We start from the raw sequence: 17,174 nt of genomic DNA on the forward strand, positions 1-17,174 counted from the left end.
TAGACTCTGAGTAAATAAAATTTTCAGTTTTATGATTACATCTGATCTTAGTTATCATTTGCAAGATGTGACGGGTTGACTTTAAAGGCATTGTTTTCGAAATTAGAACCACATTTCTCTTTGAGAGACTCCAACTTTGGACGTTGCATTACATTTGCTATGTTGAAGTAACAAATCATTTCGGAGGCACAAAGAAATTGATTTACGAGACAGACAAAGTGAGGTCCGGCAGTCATAAAAAGGCACGGCTTTAAATCTAAAGCATGGACCTACTGTGTAATCATTCAAGGCCGTACATCTTGGAAGCCTCCTTTTTATAATAGGATTATGCATCTTGAATGGTGGTGTTTTATCGATTCCCCTGTTGTTCTGCTTGATGGACCTCGTATCGCCTTCGGGGCGCCCTTAAACAAACTGACGCTCTTCTGTCGTCCTTGAAGACTCACACATAGCATGCTAAGGGTGACCCCCATCAGTGTAGACCTGCAGCCATACACCAAGGGGATAAGCGACTTTGTAGCACCGGATAAACGTCTGTCAGGGCAATGCGGCGAGGTGACGCATAAAAAACCGGCATGATGGTCCGGCTCATCGTTTAATGGACTTCCCTCTCAAGGTTTTAGGTCGACGCAGGTCAGCTTTTCCTCCGTGTTTACTTTAGCAAGGAGAAGGTCGGGGATGCTTTCTCCTGCCGGTTAATACACAGGAGATAAATTAACACCGCCGCCCCGCCTCCCCACCCTGCGGCCGCCTTCTGGGAATACTTTCCGCCTCATAGCACATGGCGGATTGAACCAAAGAGGGGCAATATTCACAAATCAGACAATGGTTATAAGAGGAAACACGTATGCATCATGTAGCGCCGCCATCCCGGAATATCCCAATAACGGTGGTGGAGGTGTTCCCGTTTGTCTTATTTTGCCACTTTGCATGGCCACGGGCGCGCTAACAAATCACACTAATGCACGAGTGTGTTGCCGCGGAAAGGTAGCGTTCCTGCACCTGCTCATTAAATTACTGTCTCATCGCCTTCCGCACTGCATATAAGTCACCGGTGGAGTCGCCGGATTTCAACTGGCACTTTATTTACTGCAAACGACTTGACTATGTGACAGTACATCTCTAATGTCGAGGGGGGGCGGGATATTATTCCGAGGCTAGTCATGTTTTTCTTAACGCGCTTTCAAAACATATTTCTTAGGCAACATGTACTCTGGTGTTTAAATACTCTCGCTAAAAAGGAGCCTAGAGATGCACTCGGGTGGGGCTAGAGCGCCTCGTCGTCCACCATGAGTGTGTTATGAACTGAAATTGATGTGACAGCGACTGAATATTTTCAATGCTTCCGTGTAACGGCGCACCACTTATGTGTACCTGGGAATTTAAATCAAATTACTTACATAAACTTTGTACGTTTTGATACGACTCAGATATGAGTGCAAATGATTTCACTAAATGTGGACCGGGATTGGCTGGCGACCAGTCCAGTTTTTCCCTACATCTCACTGATGGAATATAAAATCTGGATGGATAGTTAATATTATCTTGGATTGTGTACAAAATGTTGCGTAAACAGATAAAAGTGAAGCAACAATCGTCGAAGGAATCCCAAAAGGTCTCGTACGTCTGTTTTGACGAAGAGTCTGGAAATAAAGAAGCGACATCCACGCAGGAAGAGCTTTTAAGACTCTCCGGCTGCTCTTTCCATGCAAATGGCTTTATTTGTCTCACCTGGGCGATTCCCACCCACTCCCATTGCAGAGTCATCACTACTTCTTTATTCTATATGTACGCAAGACACAGGAGCCTGTAAAGTATACAGCTCCCAGTGCGAGTGTGTAGCCAGAGCATCTTCCTCCTCCTCCCTCAACTTATTTTGCTCCCCACCTCGTAAAAAAAAAAAAATGCTTCCAGCTAATACTGTCTTTAATTCCTCATTGCGGCGCTCCCTTGACAAACTCTCTCTTTCCGCAGGAGAATTACAGTCAGCCATTTTGTGGACTAATTGCTGCCAACCAGTGACCCGGAGTCAGGTACCTGGAAGGTGGACTTGAGGGACAAATAAGTCCAGGCGCATCAACTTTAAAGCTTTTCACAATGTAGACTATATTAAAGTTTAGCAACCACGTAGCTAAGAGTTGTGCATATAAATAAGTTCCTATATAGCCCATGCATAAATATTAGTTCTATTATGGGAGTGGGAGGTCCATATGGTCGAAAAAACTAATTGCACACGGTCCGGTGTTTGCAAATAAACAAGTGTTCAATCTGTCTCTCGTCTCACTGACTTGTGTGTTGCCGTAAATCAAAGTCAGATAGGAGGCGGACGCGCGATAGTGGAGATTGATCGGTTTCACGTTCATTCCGATATGAATCTAATCTCTTCACTCTAGTTCATATTTGCCATTCGTCTTTCGCCTCTGCTCCACCCACGTCGTCCTCGTCCTCCTCCTGCTGAGTAGTAGGTGAGCTTCTTGATTATCTGAAGTTACTCTATCTGGCAAGTGCCTACACTCCTCACATTATTTTTTTCAAACAATAACTCCAGCGGAACGTTTTACTTTTCAGTCTCAGATTTGGACTAAATTAATCTGAGTCGCAGATGTGACCAAATGAAACCCAGAACCGAGAAGTAACAAAGGAATTTCCTCTCACTGTTACCTTTTGGAGCGGACTGTATAGAGCACTTTTGATTTTGAGTGGAGTTAATTTAAGTATTAAAATCCGAGGACTGGTTTTAAGGGGCGAAAACAGCTCTGTCTTAGTCTGATCAATTTTAATTGCCCTTAATGACCGTCTATTAAAGGCTACGAGACTCTTCGAGCACTCAGCCTTTATAAGCCTCGCCTGACACCCGCCATCATTCAACGGCTCTCTCGGTTTTATCACTGCCGGTGGCCCCTTCCATCTATCTAATTAAGGACAATTTACTAATCACACAGGCCACTTTTCCTGGAGCTGGGACACCCTCCATCAAGGCGCAGCCCACAAAAGCTCATTAACGGGCTGGGGCTTCCTCATTATTACCTCGGTGAGGGGAAAAAATAGGCATCCCTTGCATCCATTTGGAATCAAGAGTGGTTCGGGTACGCTGCGGTGCAAAAAGGGAAAACAATGGCGCCGGAAAGAGATTTTGCGGTATTTATTTCAGTTTCGATGCGAAGTTTGTTGGTGTTTCGGCGTGCGAGTGAGTGAAGAAAGATGTGTTTTACGTGTGTGGAGGGGGAAGCAATTTCAGGTTTCATTTTACAAGTCGAGGTGGTCAAAATCGATAGAGTGTTGGAGCGCTGCCAACTTGCTGAGGGAAAAATGAGACGATAAGCAAAAGCAGCAGGTAGGGTTTTTTTCTTTTTTTGCATTATTAGGTTTTTTTCCCACCCGAAGCACAGCGTAGAATATTACATCACGAGCTCTCCACCTAAGTGCAGCAAAGCCACACATTTAAGAGGCTTCAAGCGGATGTAGTAGGATACAGATTTTTTTTTTTCTCAGAGAAGCCACGAGTGTAATTAGAATTGGTTGCATTTCACTTTGCAGTTCTCATTTATTGATTACCAGGGATGCCCATGAGATGGGTTCAAGTTTTTTTTATGTGTAGGAGAAATTTTTTTGCTTTTGTGTAATATTTTCAAATTAACCATTCCTAGGTACCTCTGGTTCTTTTGACATATAGATTATGATTTTAAAAAAAAATTGAGAATTAAGTCCTTTCTTTCCGACAAAGATGATGATTTGTCTCAGTATAGCGCCATCTACTGCAGAGGAGGACTTTGTCCATTTTTTTGCAGAATCAGTAGCTGGTATTAGTACACAATACTTTACAAAAAAGCCTGCATCGGCCCGATACCGCTACCTGGTCCTCCACCATCCCTAAATACAACTATTTTTCATAATAATAACATAATATAACTCTTTGGTCTTACCCCACTTATCTCCCACTACCATTACCGCTATTAGGTATCCAAATTTCAATCAATAAGTCCACTCTTGTTTTTCTTTGCCGTGTGCGTGTCCATAGTTCACGACATTTGACAGGCAACCGCATTAGCGAGCTCGACCTGTGCATCAGCTTATGTCGGTGACGGGCATCAATAAGCGGCGGCCAGGCCTGTGCTTAGTAATTGTGTTGGAAGGGTCAACGCGGGGTCGTGAGGGGCATTCCTCTGGCCTGTCTAATGAAGGGAACACAACTGAGCTTCACGCCAACACTCCACTCAGCCATCTCCAATCCCAGGCCCCATTTCCCACGTCAGTCACAGCGACAGTAATAGATATGCCAGCAGCAGCCAAACACATGACACTCAGAAAAGTCATGGACTATAAATTCTTGGCTGAAAACCTCCTGTCCTCAGCAAGAACACTCAAGACAGGTTGGGATTGGGTCTTTGACCGTGACGATGACCCAAAACAAAGTCCTAAAGATCTGAATTCAAAATTGTTTTTAACAAATCGAACGGATACGGTGTATTACCATAATCAATAAACCATAAAATTGATTAAGTTCTTCTTGCAAGCTAACTTACAAATCCACCAAGGAATCAAACAATTACTTTCCCCAACTAAACATGGGTAGCAATAGCCGTTATCGGCTAACCATAAAATATCCTTCCATCAGGATGTGCAAACTATTTCTACTGATAGCAGTGAGTGACCTTTGCCAGTTGAGGGTCCTTAAAGACGTTTTGAAATGACAAAACGTGCAATGGGACTAAATGAAAACGTACGGAATCGCCCAAGCTATTAAGAGTCACCCTGAGGGAAATGTAATGGAAATCCATCTAATGGACCCAATGAGCCCCTTGGCTATTTTGAGGTAATTTCATTACCTTTACTTTCGGCACAACCTTGTATTGGGAATCTTAATGGAGAGTCAAACATTTTCAATGGATTTTTCGAAAACACTTGTAATAAAGCCAAGTAGTTGCAATAATGCAGGTGAACCTCAGGAGGTCAAAAATGATTCATTCCAGGAGCTAAATTGGATGAATAAAGAATTGTCCAAAAGGAAACAATGGAAATTAAGGTTTTGGACGGATTTAATAGTATGGCTAAAAATATCTAACCAAGGAAATCGTTTTGTACCTCTGTTTCGTGTTATCTGTTAGCATTAAGCTAGCAGTCTTTTATAAAAGAACGTTATGGGATTTAGTCAAAACCACAAAATGTAATTTTCAGTTTTAAGTCCATTTTTCACGTTAACTTTAACGGGAAGTGGCAGGAAACAGCTTGAAGCGAGCAACACAATTTATTTGACGAACTGTTCATGGTAGAGTCATGCCAAAAACAGACAAGGCAGGTTTGAAACTCGAGATTGGAAGTAACAGAGTTGATGTCAGCTTGGATTATAAGGGAAGCTTCTGCAAGAGTGGGCGCTCATGGGAAATGAAGTCGAATTCTTTAGAGACCGCAAACGTAATGAAACGATGGCTTGTCACGTCGAGACTCTCACGTCGGCCGCGGCAATGGAATCGGCGCCAACTGAATGCCTTTGGTCACATTCAAGCACAATCAGCGTCCAATCAGTGTTTGTTTTCACACATCTTTGGAATATTTTTCAATTACCCTTTGTTGAAGAATGAAAGCGGGCTGCAAAAGGGGGAGAGCACAATAGATGAGGGTGAGTGGAGCGAGGAAAGTGAATGACAGAGACTGAAGATGAATGGGGGAGCAAGGGTTGGATGGATGGATGGAGGGAGGGAGGGAAGATGGTTTAGAGGCTGGCTTTACACAACATGGTTCAAGGGCACTATTAATTTTTTTTTTTTTTTACCATGGGGAGAGCGAGAGAAAAAAAAGAAGCAAGGAATCAATGGTATAGGGGTCACCAAGTTCAGGACTATTCCTACGGAGCAATGTAAATCAAAACTCAACGTACTTTACCAACAACGCAGTAGAACTGCAAAAAGATATATTTTCAAGTCCTACATATGATACAATGAACAGTAAGAAACATAATACCGATGCTAGTTCTGTTAGCCCGTCTATAGCGTTTCCCATATTGTGTTAGCATTAAGCTAGCTGACTTTCGTTAATGGATGTTTGGTTAAATGCACATGTAAAATGAGGTTAACCGCAGCATTACTCCTCTGGACACCCTCATCAATCACATTGACAGATGACTTGATACATGTTAGAATGTAACCAAGTTTTGGCTGAAACTCAATTCCAATTTGAGGACATCAAATTTTTTCCCCTCCCTTGTAATGCTGCCACAACTCAAATCAGATTTGAGGGGAAAAAAACGTGTAGCGTAAACTGACTTGGGGGTTGAAAGAAATGTGACAACCGCATGTCAACACGCAACCTGAGATATCCGCAACAAAAAATAACCGATCCAATCACCGACATTTCTACCTGGGATGCTACAACTCCTGCATATATTCATATTTTGCTTCCGATAAAACAATTTCAGCAAATAGATTGGACTGGTTGACATGTGAGTTATAATGATGGAGCATTCCTTCAATATGGTATGACTGGTTAGCGTTAGCTCACGGCTCCAGAACCTGTGACTTTCCATTCCCTTGCAAAAGCCATGTTTAATGTTTCCCCGAGAGTGCACACCCGCTGCTGTTTCCATTAGCCATTTAACAACCCCCTAAGAGGAGGGATTTATTTTGGCAAATTAGCTCCTGTATAACATGAGTGCAGCATGGATCATAAAGTTTAAGTCAATACAAAAAGGGGATAACATAGTTAGAGGGGGTAAAAAATAAAATAAATAAATAAAAACCTAACTGACCTTATTCCTGCCAACTGTGTCCAGCCGGCCGAATTGCGCCTGATGGAGTCATTTTATTCTTCTTGCTACTCCTACGAGGATCCACAGACATCCCACGCTGGCCATTTGCTCATCAGCTTATTACCTTCAATGCGTGTTGGAATAATTGGCTATTTCACACATGTAAGGGTTCAGCCAGCAGAGGGTAAAGGCCAGGCAACCAGCCTGTCAATGTCCTGTAGCGGCGTCATCCATCAATTATTATCAGGCAAAGGGAAAACCAGCATGGCCCTGAGGCAACCATTTATCAAACGGCGAGGATAGTTCTTATGTTGGGAAGACGGGAGCGTTTCCAATACCGTAAAAAGCAGTGGCAAACATTTTACTAGCGTTACATATTGGAACCTTGTACTTCATCTTAGTGTAGCAATAAAATGGTGAAGACAGCAAATGGAGAGAAACTGGCATTTGTTGAGAAAAGAGCCCAAAAGGTTAAATTTAAGATTTTAATTTCAAAATGTTTGAGAATAAATGCTGAAAATGTGACTTACTACTTTTGCTTTCATTATTACAAGGCCCATTTCTACCACCACCACCGCGACAGTGAGCATTTAGCTAGCTAGCAAGCTATGCTTACATCTGCGTAGTCTGCCTCAATTTTCGGAACAACTTGTTATAGAAGTTATAAAAGAGAAAAAGTTTTAAAAGAGAAGGTGACGTCGCAGACAAGCCCGCGAAGGGGACACCCCTGTTAGCTTGTCAGTAAGCTAGTGGCTAGCACCTCTCGCCTCATGGCGCCACGGTCCAAACTGGAGCAATGTTTAGGTGAAAAATATAGCAGAGGATTACCTCTTGCTTTTTGTGTCTTTATTGCAACACTAAACTAGCATAACAATTCGTGTCCCATCATTTTCAAGCCTCCAATAAAGGTAGGCTTGAGATAAGAGGGAAGAAATCAGCACAACAGATGGCTCCTAAGCGTAGCTTCAGCGCTGGTTGGCAGATTGGATTCGTGCATTACGACACAGCCTACTCCTGAATGCCAACGAAACGGCTCATCTGGAGCTTGAGGTTTTTTTTTTGTTTTTTTTAATATCATGGTTTCTCATTTGTATTCACTGTGATGATGGTTAGCGTGTAACAGCATCACTGAAAACACATTTTTTTACTGAACCATAATTTTGCAGGTATTTGGTTCTGGGGAGGTGTTTTGGGGAAAAATTAAAAAAGGAATATAAAGAGCAAAATTTTTTTTTTACTATACTACAGCCAAATAAAAAAAGTGAATAATTATTTGTTTAAAACTATAGAATGGAATAAATAAAAATAAATAAAATAAAAAAACTTCAAGCCTACAAAAAAATCCTGCTCAATAGTCATGTCAGCTTGCTCTCCCGGGACATTCTATTTTACAATATCTTTTGTTTCTCGCTGCTGAAATGTGCCGCATGCTATCCATAAAAGGCAAACGAGTTTCTCTCCTAGCACTCGCGCCATCACTCCATCTCACTCGGCAGTAAAAAAGAAAACAAAATGAGGGGAGTAAAGATGGAGGAGAGGCGGCTTCGGATTGGTCTGCGAGTTAGCCGGTCGGGGTCCCCGCTGACAGGTTGTGATAGGTGTCATCTATCACCTATGAAAAGGCCGGAGGGGGCGCCGCACCAATCACACAAGCGCCAGATGTTGCTGCACACAAACACACTGACGCGCATAAAACACACAAACAGCCCGACTATGAAACATCCCGAAACCTTATAGAAAATACGACTGACGTATAGGCGGCGTTCGTTCCTTTGCAAAACAAGAAAGGCGACAAAAAAATGGACGAGCTCGCTACACGAGCAATTAAAGCAACGACCTCCATCACCGCGCCCCGAGGGGAGCCACGTTATGAGCCCACCTGTCAAGCACCCACGTCGTTCACCGTCTCGATGGATACACATGTGGGTAGTAACTTTCAATTTGTCTTTGGGGGCGGGACAAGATGTTTAATAATAAGAAAAAGATCGGATATGAACGAGAGAGACATTTGATCATCGTGCAACAATTTGTATCGCTTTAACGACTAATATTTAGATTCTCGGCGGTATTTGAGTATTTATTGATTCACGTCATTCAAAGGTGTGTTGGCCATTTAGTGCGGTTTACTCGTGTAGGGTCTGGCACTTTTAAAAAATTAAGATGTTGCAAACAAGTACGCCACTTAAAGATGCAAACGGAAAGTGAGAATATGTTATAAAGCCTCTCAAAGGAATCTCAACCGGTAACTTTGATTGATCGCATTCAAAACACGAGCTCACGGGGCCGTAATTCGTTTGGTCTTTTAATCGGTCGCGTCGTTTGGCCAGTGGACAACGATGCTTTGGTTTCCCCCGTTTTGTTTCTCGAGAGTGTGAAGGCCAGAGAGCAGGAGGATGGCAAGAGGGAGGAGGGTGTAAAGGTAATGGACCTCTTCGTACCGAGCGTGCCTGGCATGGCCACGAGGAGTGAAGGGCGATCCAATCGCTGCCTCTACTTTGCTCTCCGACATCCTTCGGAGGGTAACGGAGCCGTGGACACGCTAATGTTGATTTATCAAGACGGACGGCGATGGCTGTATTAGACCGGGCCTGCGCCGCTTGAATGCTATCGGGGCATGTAACAAGCAAGACTTGGTGGGGTGATGAAAAGCCAACGCTTGAGGATTACTTGCGTCATAGAATCTTGCCAAAGGGAATCCAGACTTGAGGAAAACACAAAAAAAAGGAAAAAAGATTGACGTAAAAGAAGCTAGGCTAGCTGTTAGCTAGCTGTTATCGTACTGTTAGCCAACGTCACTGTGCTTCCTGTCGTCTTGACAAAATTAATTTCAATTACCGCCAAATTGGATTTTTCCAGCCAATTATATTGAGGATAAGCCAAAGTTTTCGCGCTTCGGCTGCCGAGATGGGAGCTCGTCCCCGTTACACTGCGAGAGTTCGCTCACTAGCTTATGAAAACAATACGTCACTGTAGACAGATGTGTTTTCTCTGCTAACAGCTCACCCGGAATTAATACGAATGATTACAAGCGGAGGGCACGCAGGGCCGCTCCCTTCCCACCTAGTGACCTTCCGCTGGCGACTCCTCGCCTCTTGACGACCGCTTTGTGGCCGTTCTGTCACCAGCTCTTGATTAGTAGCATGCAGAGCTGTATATTGCTGTTGTAAATAACATTTGCGGGGGTCAATAAAAAAGTTGGAGATCTGTCAAAAATTGCAGTTTATGGATGGCGGTGAGGAGATTCTATACAATGGCGCACTCGTGAAAATGCCACTTGACCGCAGGGACTAAAGATTTACAAACTTTGATTTGAGAGAAACAATAAATAGATTTGAAATGTCTGGATGAGAAAATCCAAGGCTAACAAAGTTTTGGCGGTGCTGCATCTGAAAACTTCCCCTTGGCCTTTGGAGCACAGACTAGTGCAAACAGCTTTCAATTCAAACAAAGCTTTACAACGCTCTGTCAATCTTTATTCTCAGACACACTTCTCTTTTCCCTATAGTCCATTGTGTCGCACAAATTTCCTCTGTGAATGGCTCCCGTGAATGAGACTTTCCCGGCAGGCTCATTTTCACAATGGGTAATAAGGATAAGGCCGTTCACACTTTGAGTTGCTTCTGATACCAGACGGCAAAGATCTGCTGTGGAATTTTCATTACGATTGAATTTGTGCGGAATGCTGAATAGAGCCTCTAAAAAAAAATGGAGGACGATCTGGATTTTACGATAAACACAAAAGCTTCGTAAATGTTCAACTTGGTTTTTGATTTCAGTGTTGAAGAATCCATCCAGGAGTGCAACGAAAATTTAACATCAATAGCTTTTCTGGACACGAAGTATTGCTCACGACAAATTTGCTTACCATAAATGTTTCTCCTACAATAATCGCTTCAGAGTCAGACAGCAAAAAAAAAAAATTCCAGAAGGAAAAAGCACATCACTCATTTTGGCATTTATTTTCGTCCACATGACGTAAGGTTCCCCGGGCGACAGTGTCAGCCCGGTTATGGATTCCTCTCAATGACCGGACCTCATTTCAATATTACACTCCAGCAGCTTTGATTTCAATCACTTTTCCCAGTCCAGCCTTGAGAAACGAGATTGGGAGCCCGCAAAGGAAGGACGGTAAAGGAGCATGAGTGTCGTCACCTCAACACTCTTTAATGAATGTTTCCTGATGTATGCGTTTGACACGTATGTTTTAGTAGATTGCAGCCGTGTAATTCCGTGTTTACATCGTCGGGTCAATCAGACAACAAGGACATACCAACCACCAGCTGCTTCCAAGCTCAACATGTCATTACCATGTCTAGTTGAGTAAAAAGCAATGACACAAATCAAAGCTCGGACCTCGAGTGACATCCCCGGGTTGCCCCCCTTTCCCTTTCGTCTTTTCACAAGCAAGAATGCATTGATAAAGGCCACGGGCGGCATAAATTTAACGCTAAATGGCCGACTTGTCATGTATGAGGTGAAGGATCACGTCACGGAGCGGGCGCCAGCAGATGCCTGTGAAGGTCTAATGACGGTGACCGTGTCACCTCTGTATGCATGTGTGTGTGCAAGGATGGTCTCGAGCCCACACACACACACGTTAACAACCCGCCAGTCTGTGGAAGGACACAAAAAAAAAAAGTGTAATCATGTTGTCATAGGCTTCAACCACTTGTCACTCACAAGAAGGAGGAATGATGACGTGACAAAAGAAAAGGTTTGTGTGTGTGTGTGTGTGTGTGTCATTTGTTTGGCCTAATTTGGGAAATTCAGAGCGACAGTTTAAAAAGAACAGCGTATTAAAGCACCATCGATCATCAAGCCAACTGTTGACGGATTCAGGCCTGGGACGGACTAGACCGGAATCCTGATGGGGAACCCGAGCCTTATCAGACTCGCTAACATGCATCCCACAGCAGCTGCTTCATCCATTAAAAGTCACGGCCCTCAAAAGAGGCCAAGAGCAGTTGATTTGAAAGAATGATCGTTTTACGGTCCTTATGTGTTTTACAGTATCGGCGAAATCAAGTTCGGGTAGAGGCCAACAAAGCTGAGAATGTACAATCCAGACTTGATGGAACGTTTTCATTATTGTTGTCACGAAACTAAGATTGTGAATTTGATATGACCATGAAAAATTTGATGTGAAAAATCTAAAATATCAGGTAATCAAATGGCATCAAAATTGAACTTCATTTTTATTAATTGATACACAATACCTGAATTAAAACTATAATGTCATAAAACTTCATTAAATCAAAAAAGATCATACACATCTGTTTATCTATTAATCTGCTAAATTTGGGTTGTGGGCAGGATTGAACCAAATTGAACATTTAGCCTAAATTTTATTAGCCAGTCTATGGCGGTTGCATTACCAAATGTTAGCATTAAGCTAGCAGACGTTCATTAATTCTTTCTCTTTCTTTTGCGTGTCACTTAGTTAACCGAAACTGGAAGTGACAAACATTCTAACCCTAACCCTAACCCTAACCATCTGTCAAACCAGAGATGCAGCAACTTTGAGAAATGCAGACACCAAAAAGACGTGGTACCATTTCTAACAGCGATACTTTTTAGTACCAGTAAGCCATGCAACCATGAAAGGTGCTTCGCAAATAAACTTTGAAAGCGACTTTACACGACTGATGACATGAGAAGATGAAAATCCAGTAATATAAACCAAATGAGGTGTAAAAACAATTCAATATCGCTATCCCCCGGTTGTTAAAAGTCCACGAAAGCAAGACAAAATATTCACAAGGCTATAATCCATAAAGCAGAGAAAGGGTGAGAGGAGACCCGAAGGCTTATGACATCATCTGGCATAAACAGACAAACAAAGCGCTTAACCTTGCCGCGAATAGATTTGCATCCATCGAAATGTGCGGACGGGACAAAGAAAGGCAGTTATCTCAAAGGAGACAAAAATTCATTAACAGCTTCTTGCAGCAAAGGGGGACAGGATTAACAATCCCTTTATGCCCAAATGTAATTGAAAATATGGCCCATCTCATTTCTCACACAAATGTGATTGGCCGCGCTCCCGCTGCGTTGAGCCTTGTAGCGGCTAAGACGTTAATTCGATTGCAAAACCACCACAGACGCTACAGCCGCCCGGTTACGAGAATGTCAAGTAATTGCATTAGGCTAAATTGCCATGTAAAATAAAGCATTGATTTTTTTTTCCTCTCTCTTTTACGAGTGGATTCATCTCCAGTGGATGTTGTTTGATGCTTTTGTCTTCAGCTTATGTCACTTTATGTTGTCATTGAAGTATTCATACTTGTTAGTCACAGTGTTCCAAAAGATGGCAACCTTACAAAAGCTAATCAGTTTTTTTTTAATAATAATAATTCACTCAAATGATTCCACAAAGTTCCATGGTCATGGATGTCATCTTTTGGTCGAGCAAGTCTCTCGCTTCACAGGTATCAAACTCAAGGCCCGGGGGCCAGATACGGCCCGCCACATCATTTTATTTCGTGTGTCATTCCTAGAATTGCAAATTGTCTTCACTTTTAATATCTTCTTTTAAACTATTTGACCAGTTTTTACTCGTCTGATTTGAAAACGAGTTATTTGCCAGTTTGTTTTGTAGCTTTTACTGTACATAATATGAGGTGCTCATACATTTATTTGAGTTGACAGTCATAATGGCCCTCCGAAAGAAGCTATGACTACAATGCGGCCCACGAAAAAAATGAGTTTGACACCCCTGCTCTAGCTGATCACGACAAATGGTTGTCCAAACTCGCTAGCAATAAAAAAGATGCAGCGAAATGACGCTAATGTTAGCAACCGCCGTCCAATCCCGATGGATGTGTCTCGCGACATACCGCCGTCACTACATCGTCTCGTTAGCAGCCAGAGGTCGCAGTAAGGACGCGCTCATGTATGACACGTGGAGTATATTTTATTATTTGATGAGGAATACTCCAGAAATCAATAGTTTGATGCCCAACCATGGCACTCTGAGACAGAATGCTAGGCAGTCACATTTCATTCATCCTTCTCATTTCAAGCCAAGAGGACTGCAACTATCATTACTGCAAAAGCAAGACATATGATATTTGGAAAATTGGATTTTCCAAAGGCGGACCTCTGTCATAGTGCGTTTGTTTGCTATTTCTGATGTTAAATTATGCCCGTCGGGACTGAATTGCATTTTCTTACATGGCCGACCAGAACGTTTTGGTTGCTGTGGCAATGGCGTGCACCTGCATCATCTCCACACTAATAGCTTGAGATAGTCGTCATGTCGGAGCCAAAAAGCTTTGAAAGCACATGCGCGAGGTTAAGATGAGTGAGATACTGTAATCACTGGTGGAGATGGGATTTTTTTTTCCCTTGGGGGGGCTTTGTGTGTGTGTGTATATTTCAGAGTGTCCGCAAAACAAACAATTTTTAGAAACCCCCAAAGAATCTTCACAAAAAGGTAATAAATATTCATTATATGTTGGGATTGTAGAAAGAAAGGAAAAAGACATAAAAATCAATTATATGGCCTGGCATATTTCGGGGGGGGGGAGGACACAGAACAGTTAAGTCCAAGTCGCGTGATGCATGTGTCGTTCAGCGAGTGGCTCGCAAACGCCCTACGATAAAATCAATACGACTTTAATTAAAGGGGCCGTCAGGTTTGCACAGATATTTTTTTGTCTTTTGTTATGACTTATGATAGCGATCCAAAATTTGCTTCAAGTGGCCATCCAGTGCCAAGGACCTCCATAATGGCGCGCCAAAGAAAATAATGACTCCATTCTAGAATTGTTATGATCGATATTTAATACGCGGAGGGGAATGGCCCTTTGGTTATCCAACCCGCTGAGGTCATTCATTCCACCCGCCTCGTACCCGTGAGCGGCCATTGTTTCTACCGCCGTGCCTGGCACCGATCGTCAGATAAGCTTTTTACAGGTTTGCCTCTTAAAAAGGAAGAGAGGGGCGACTAAATGGAGAGGGCGGAGTCAGTGAAGCAAAACTGCTTGTGCCCGTATTTATTGGCCCATGAATCAATATGGCTTTTCTTCTCGGAAGAGGCCCGGCTGTCATGGAGGGCGAGTATCTATCACTTGCACCTGGAGCCGGGGCGCGGCAGCAAGGTCGCCCGTGATAGCCTCGCACGGCGAATGAAGGGGACGACTGGCGAGCGATACGACGAGCATCACTCATAAGTCATCTTATACGCGAGCGATGGCAACGGCCCCGATTACAAGCGGTGATTTACCGGATCCTCATCTTAGGCCTCATAAACATCTCGCCTCAAGACGCCGACGCCGCATATGCTGCCTGTTTGGTTTTGATTTTTTGCACCATTGGCTACGGTGGCCGACCGGCAGATCTAGTAAATGCGGGGTGATAAAAAATAAAAATGTCTCTGCTTTATTAGGCATGCGGCGGTTTTTCAACATCATCCCCATAGCAGACTCTATGCGAGAGATAGTTCGTAACTCTCAAGATGGCCGTGGAATCTTTTGAACATGCTTGGAATTATCGCGATAAAATGGCAGGCAGCGTTAGCAATGGGGAAAATAATAAGAGTTCCTCGTATTGCCAGCCATTTTCGTGTTGTCTTCCGTGACAATATAAGCAATTCTAGGGCCCGACCGATTAATCGGCTAAAATAATCGACTAATGTTGGACGATTGTTTACTTTATGTACTCTAAGCAATTACAATTCATAAAGCAGGGGAGGATTTGAAAATTGTCGGCCGACATTAGCCATAGCCAAAATTAGAAAAAAAAAAAAAATCAGAATATAACATGGCAGGATAATCTGATAAGATTATTTTTGGAGCCATAACCAGAATTGAGGCTGACCTATGAATCAAATCCATTTGTAATAATGTCTGCCCCTGATAAATGCCTTAAGACCTCTCTATACTTTAGTATTTTTTTTTTGTACCATAGGACACTTTTAATCGTATGATCTGTTTAAAACCAGGTATTCATGAAAAAGTAAAAGCATCCTTTCTGTACTGAACAGACAGCTTTTATGTATCTCATAACGCCACATCCACTTAAATGTGATGATGACATGCAAATGTATGGCATTTGTTGCTAAATGTCACCATAAAGGCTTTATAAAGCATCATAAAAGACAAACGGCAGTTTGGCTAAAAATGATCCACGCACATAATATTTAATTGTGAGTGTAAAAGCGGTTGTAGTCATCCATTTCCCGGCGTAAACAACACGCGCTGATGTCAACCACGTCCGTTTCAACCTACGCTAAGACCGTTTAAGCGAATCATTTATTGCTATTTTTCACTCCTCTGTACAAGCAATTTAAATTTTTTGACTTTGCCCGTATGTGGTGTTTGCTTCTGGGAATTTCCTGGGCTTTCCGGAACCTCCTTTGGGATCCTCGTCCAATGGCAAAGAATCGTGAGAAATGAAGCATTAAAGATGGATAAAGGGGAGGAAACTACTTTAAATGCTTCTTCCATATTCAGCAAAAAAAAAAAAATCTCACATTTTGGATGTTTATCTGAGAAAATCCAATCCAGACATAAAATATAATAATATTCCACGAAGGCAATTAACCAAAATAAAACCAGTCTCGAGTCACGAGAGGTCAAGCCGTCGTCTCGCGCGCATAATATTATGTAAATTAGCCAACTTGTGATGTCATAAACCTTCAAAAATCACAACAGCTTGCTACTTAATCCCAGTGAACGCTATTTGGGGTGTCGCTTTACCCGTCTGTCGAGCGTACGGTATCTTCAGCGGCGACTAAGCATTCCTGGTGGTGGTTCAGTCTTCAACGAATTCACTTGAGCTCATCAAAGAAAGCCAGAACAAACATCAACCCCGCCGTCGTATCGGCTCAGCCGCCACCGCCGCCGTCGCTTCCTGCGCCTGCCGCTGTAATTAACTGTCAAGTCGATCCTGAGGAGAGGCCTCGGTGTCAGAGTGTCAGGATGCTTAATTAGGAACCTTGGAGGTGTTTGAAGGGAACAAAAGAGCGACTCACCCTGGCAACAACCGCCACGCGCTGAAACACAGCCTCTGATTAACTTCAATTAACTAAGCCGTGGGAGATAACCCTGTGTTTTTCTATGCTAATGCGCTCCCTTAGCTAACGGATAATAGAGACCTCGGACCTTTTCCAGGAGGACCGGCGTGAAGCTGCAAATAGGAAATCAAAGTGCGAGCTGGTATTTGTTTCTTTGGTAGAGAAAGGAAGCGTGGGCCTGCGATAGCATCAGTAATAATATTATATACATATCTGTCAATGATATCACTTAATTACACAGACACCAAACACTGCCCGCTAGCCGTTATCTGGCCCAACATCAGCGAGGCAGGACTGCAATCAAAGGAAAATAGCTCATATTTCGACACCTTCCATTTCCTTAGTTCATATTTCCCCCCCCGCACCCTATTCTTTATACCTTGGGGGCGGTCATATTCTATCAAAGTGCCTGTT

The 17,174-nt window shown here is 42.9% G+C and overlaps 1 protein-coding gene and 1 long non-coding RNA gene across 2 annotated transcripts in view; both read right to left on the reverse strand.

Moving 5' to 3' along the window:
• Nucleotides 1-17,174, reverse strand: part of LOC148396844 (PDZ domain-containing RING finger protein 4) — a 64,129-nt gene that overhangs the window by 33,678 nt on the left and 13,277 nt on the right. The gene's annotated exons all lie outside the window — the stretch shown is intronic.
• On the reverse strand, nt 10,718-16,970 carry LOC148396845 (uncharacterized). The gene is made up of 3 exons (XR_015859165.1): nt 16,719-16,970; nt 16,444-16,633; nt 10,718-11,355 (listed from the first exon to the last, which is right to left on the reverse strand). It is a non-coding gene; the product is annotated as an uncharacterized LOC148396845 (long non-coding RNA).

The sequence above is a fragment of the Syngnathus floridae genome, chromosome 6 (assembly GCF_059516105.1).
Source record: "Syngnathus floridae isolate MCC-2025c chromosome 6, RoL_Sflo_1.0, whole genome shotgun sequence".
Lineage (NCBI taxonomy): Eukaryota > Metazoa > Chordata > Actinopteri > Syngnathiformes > Syngnathidae > Syngnathus > Syngnathus floridae.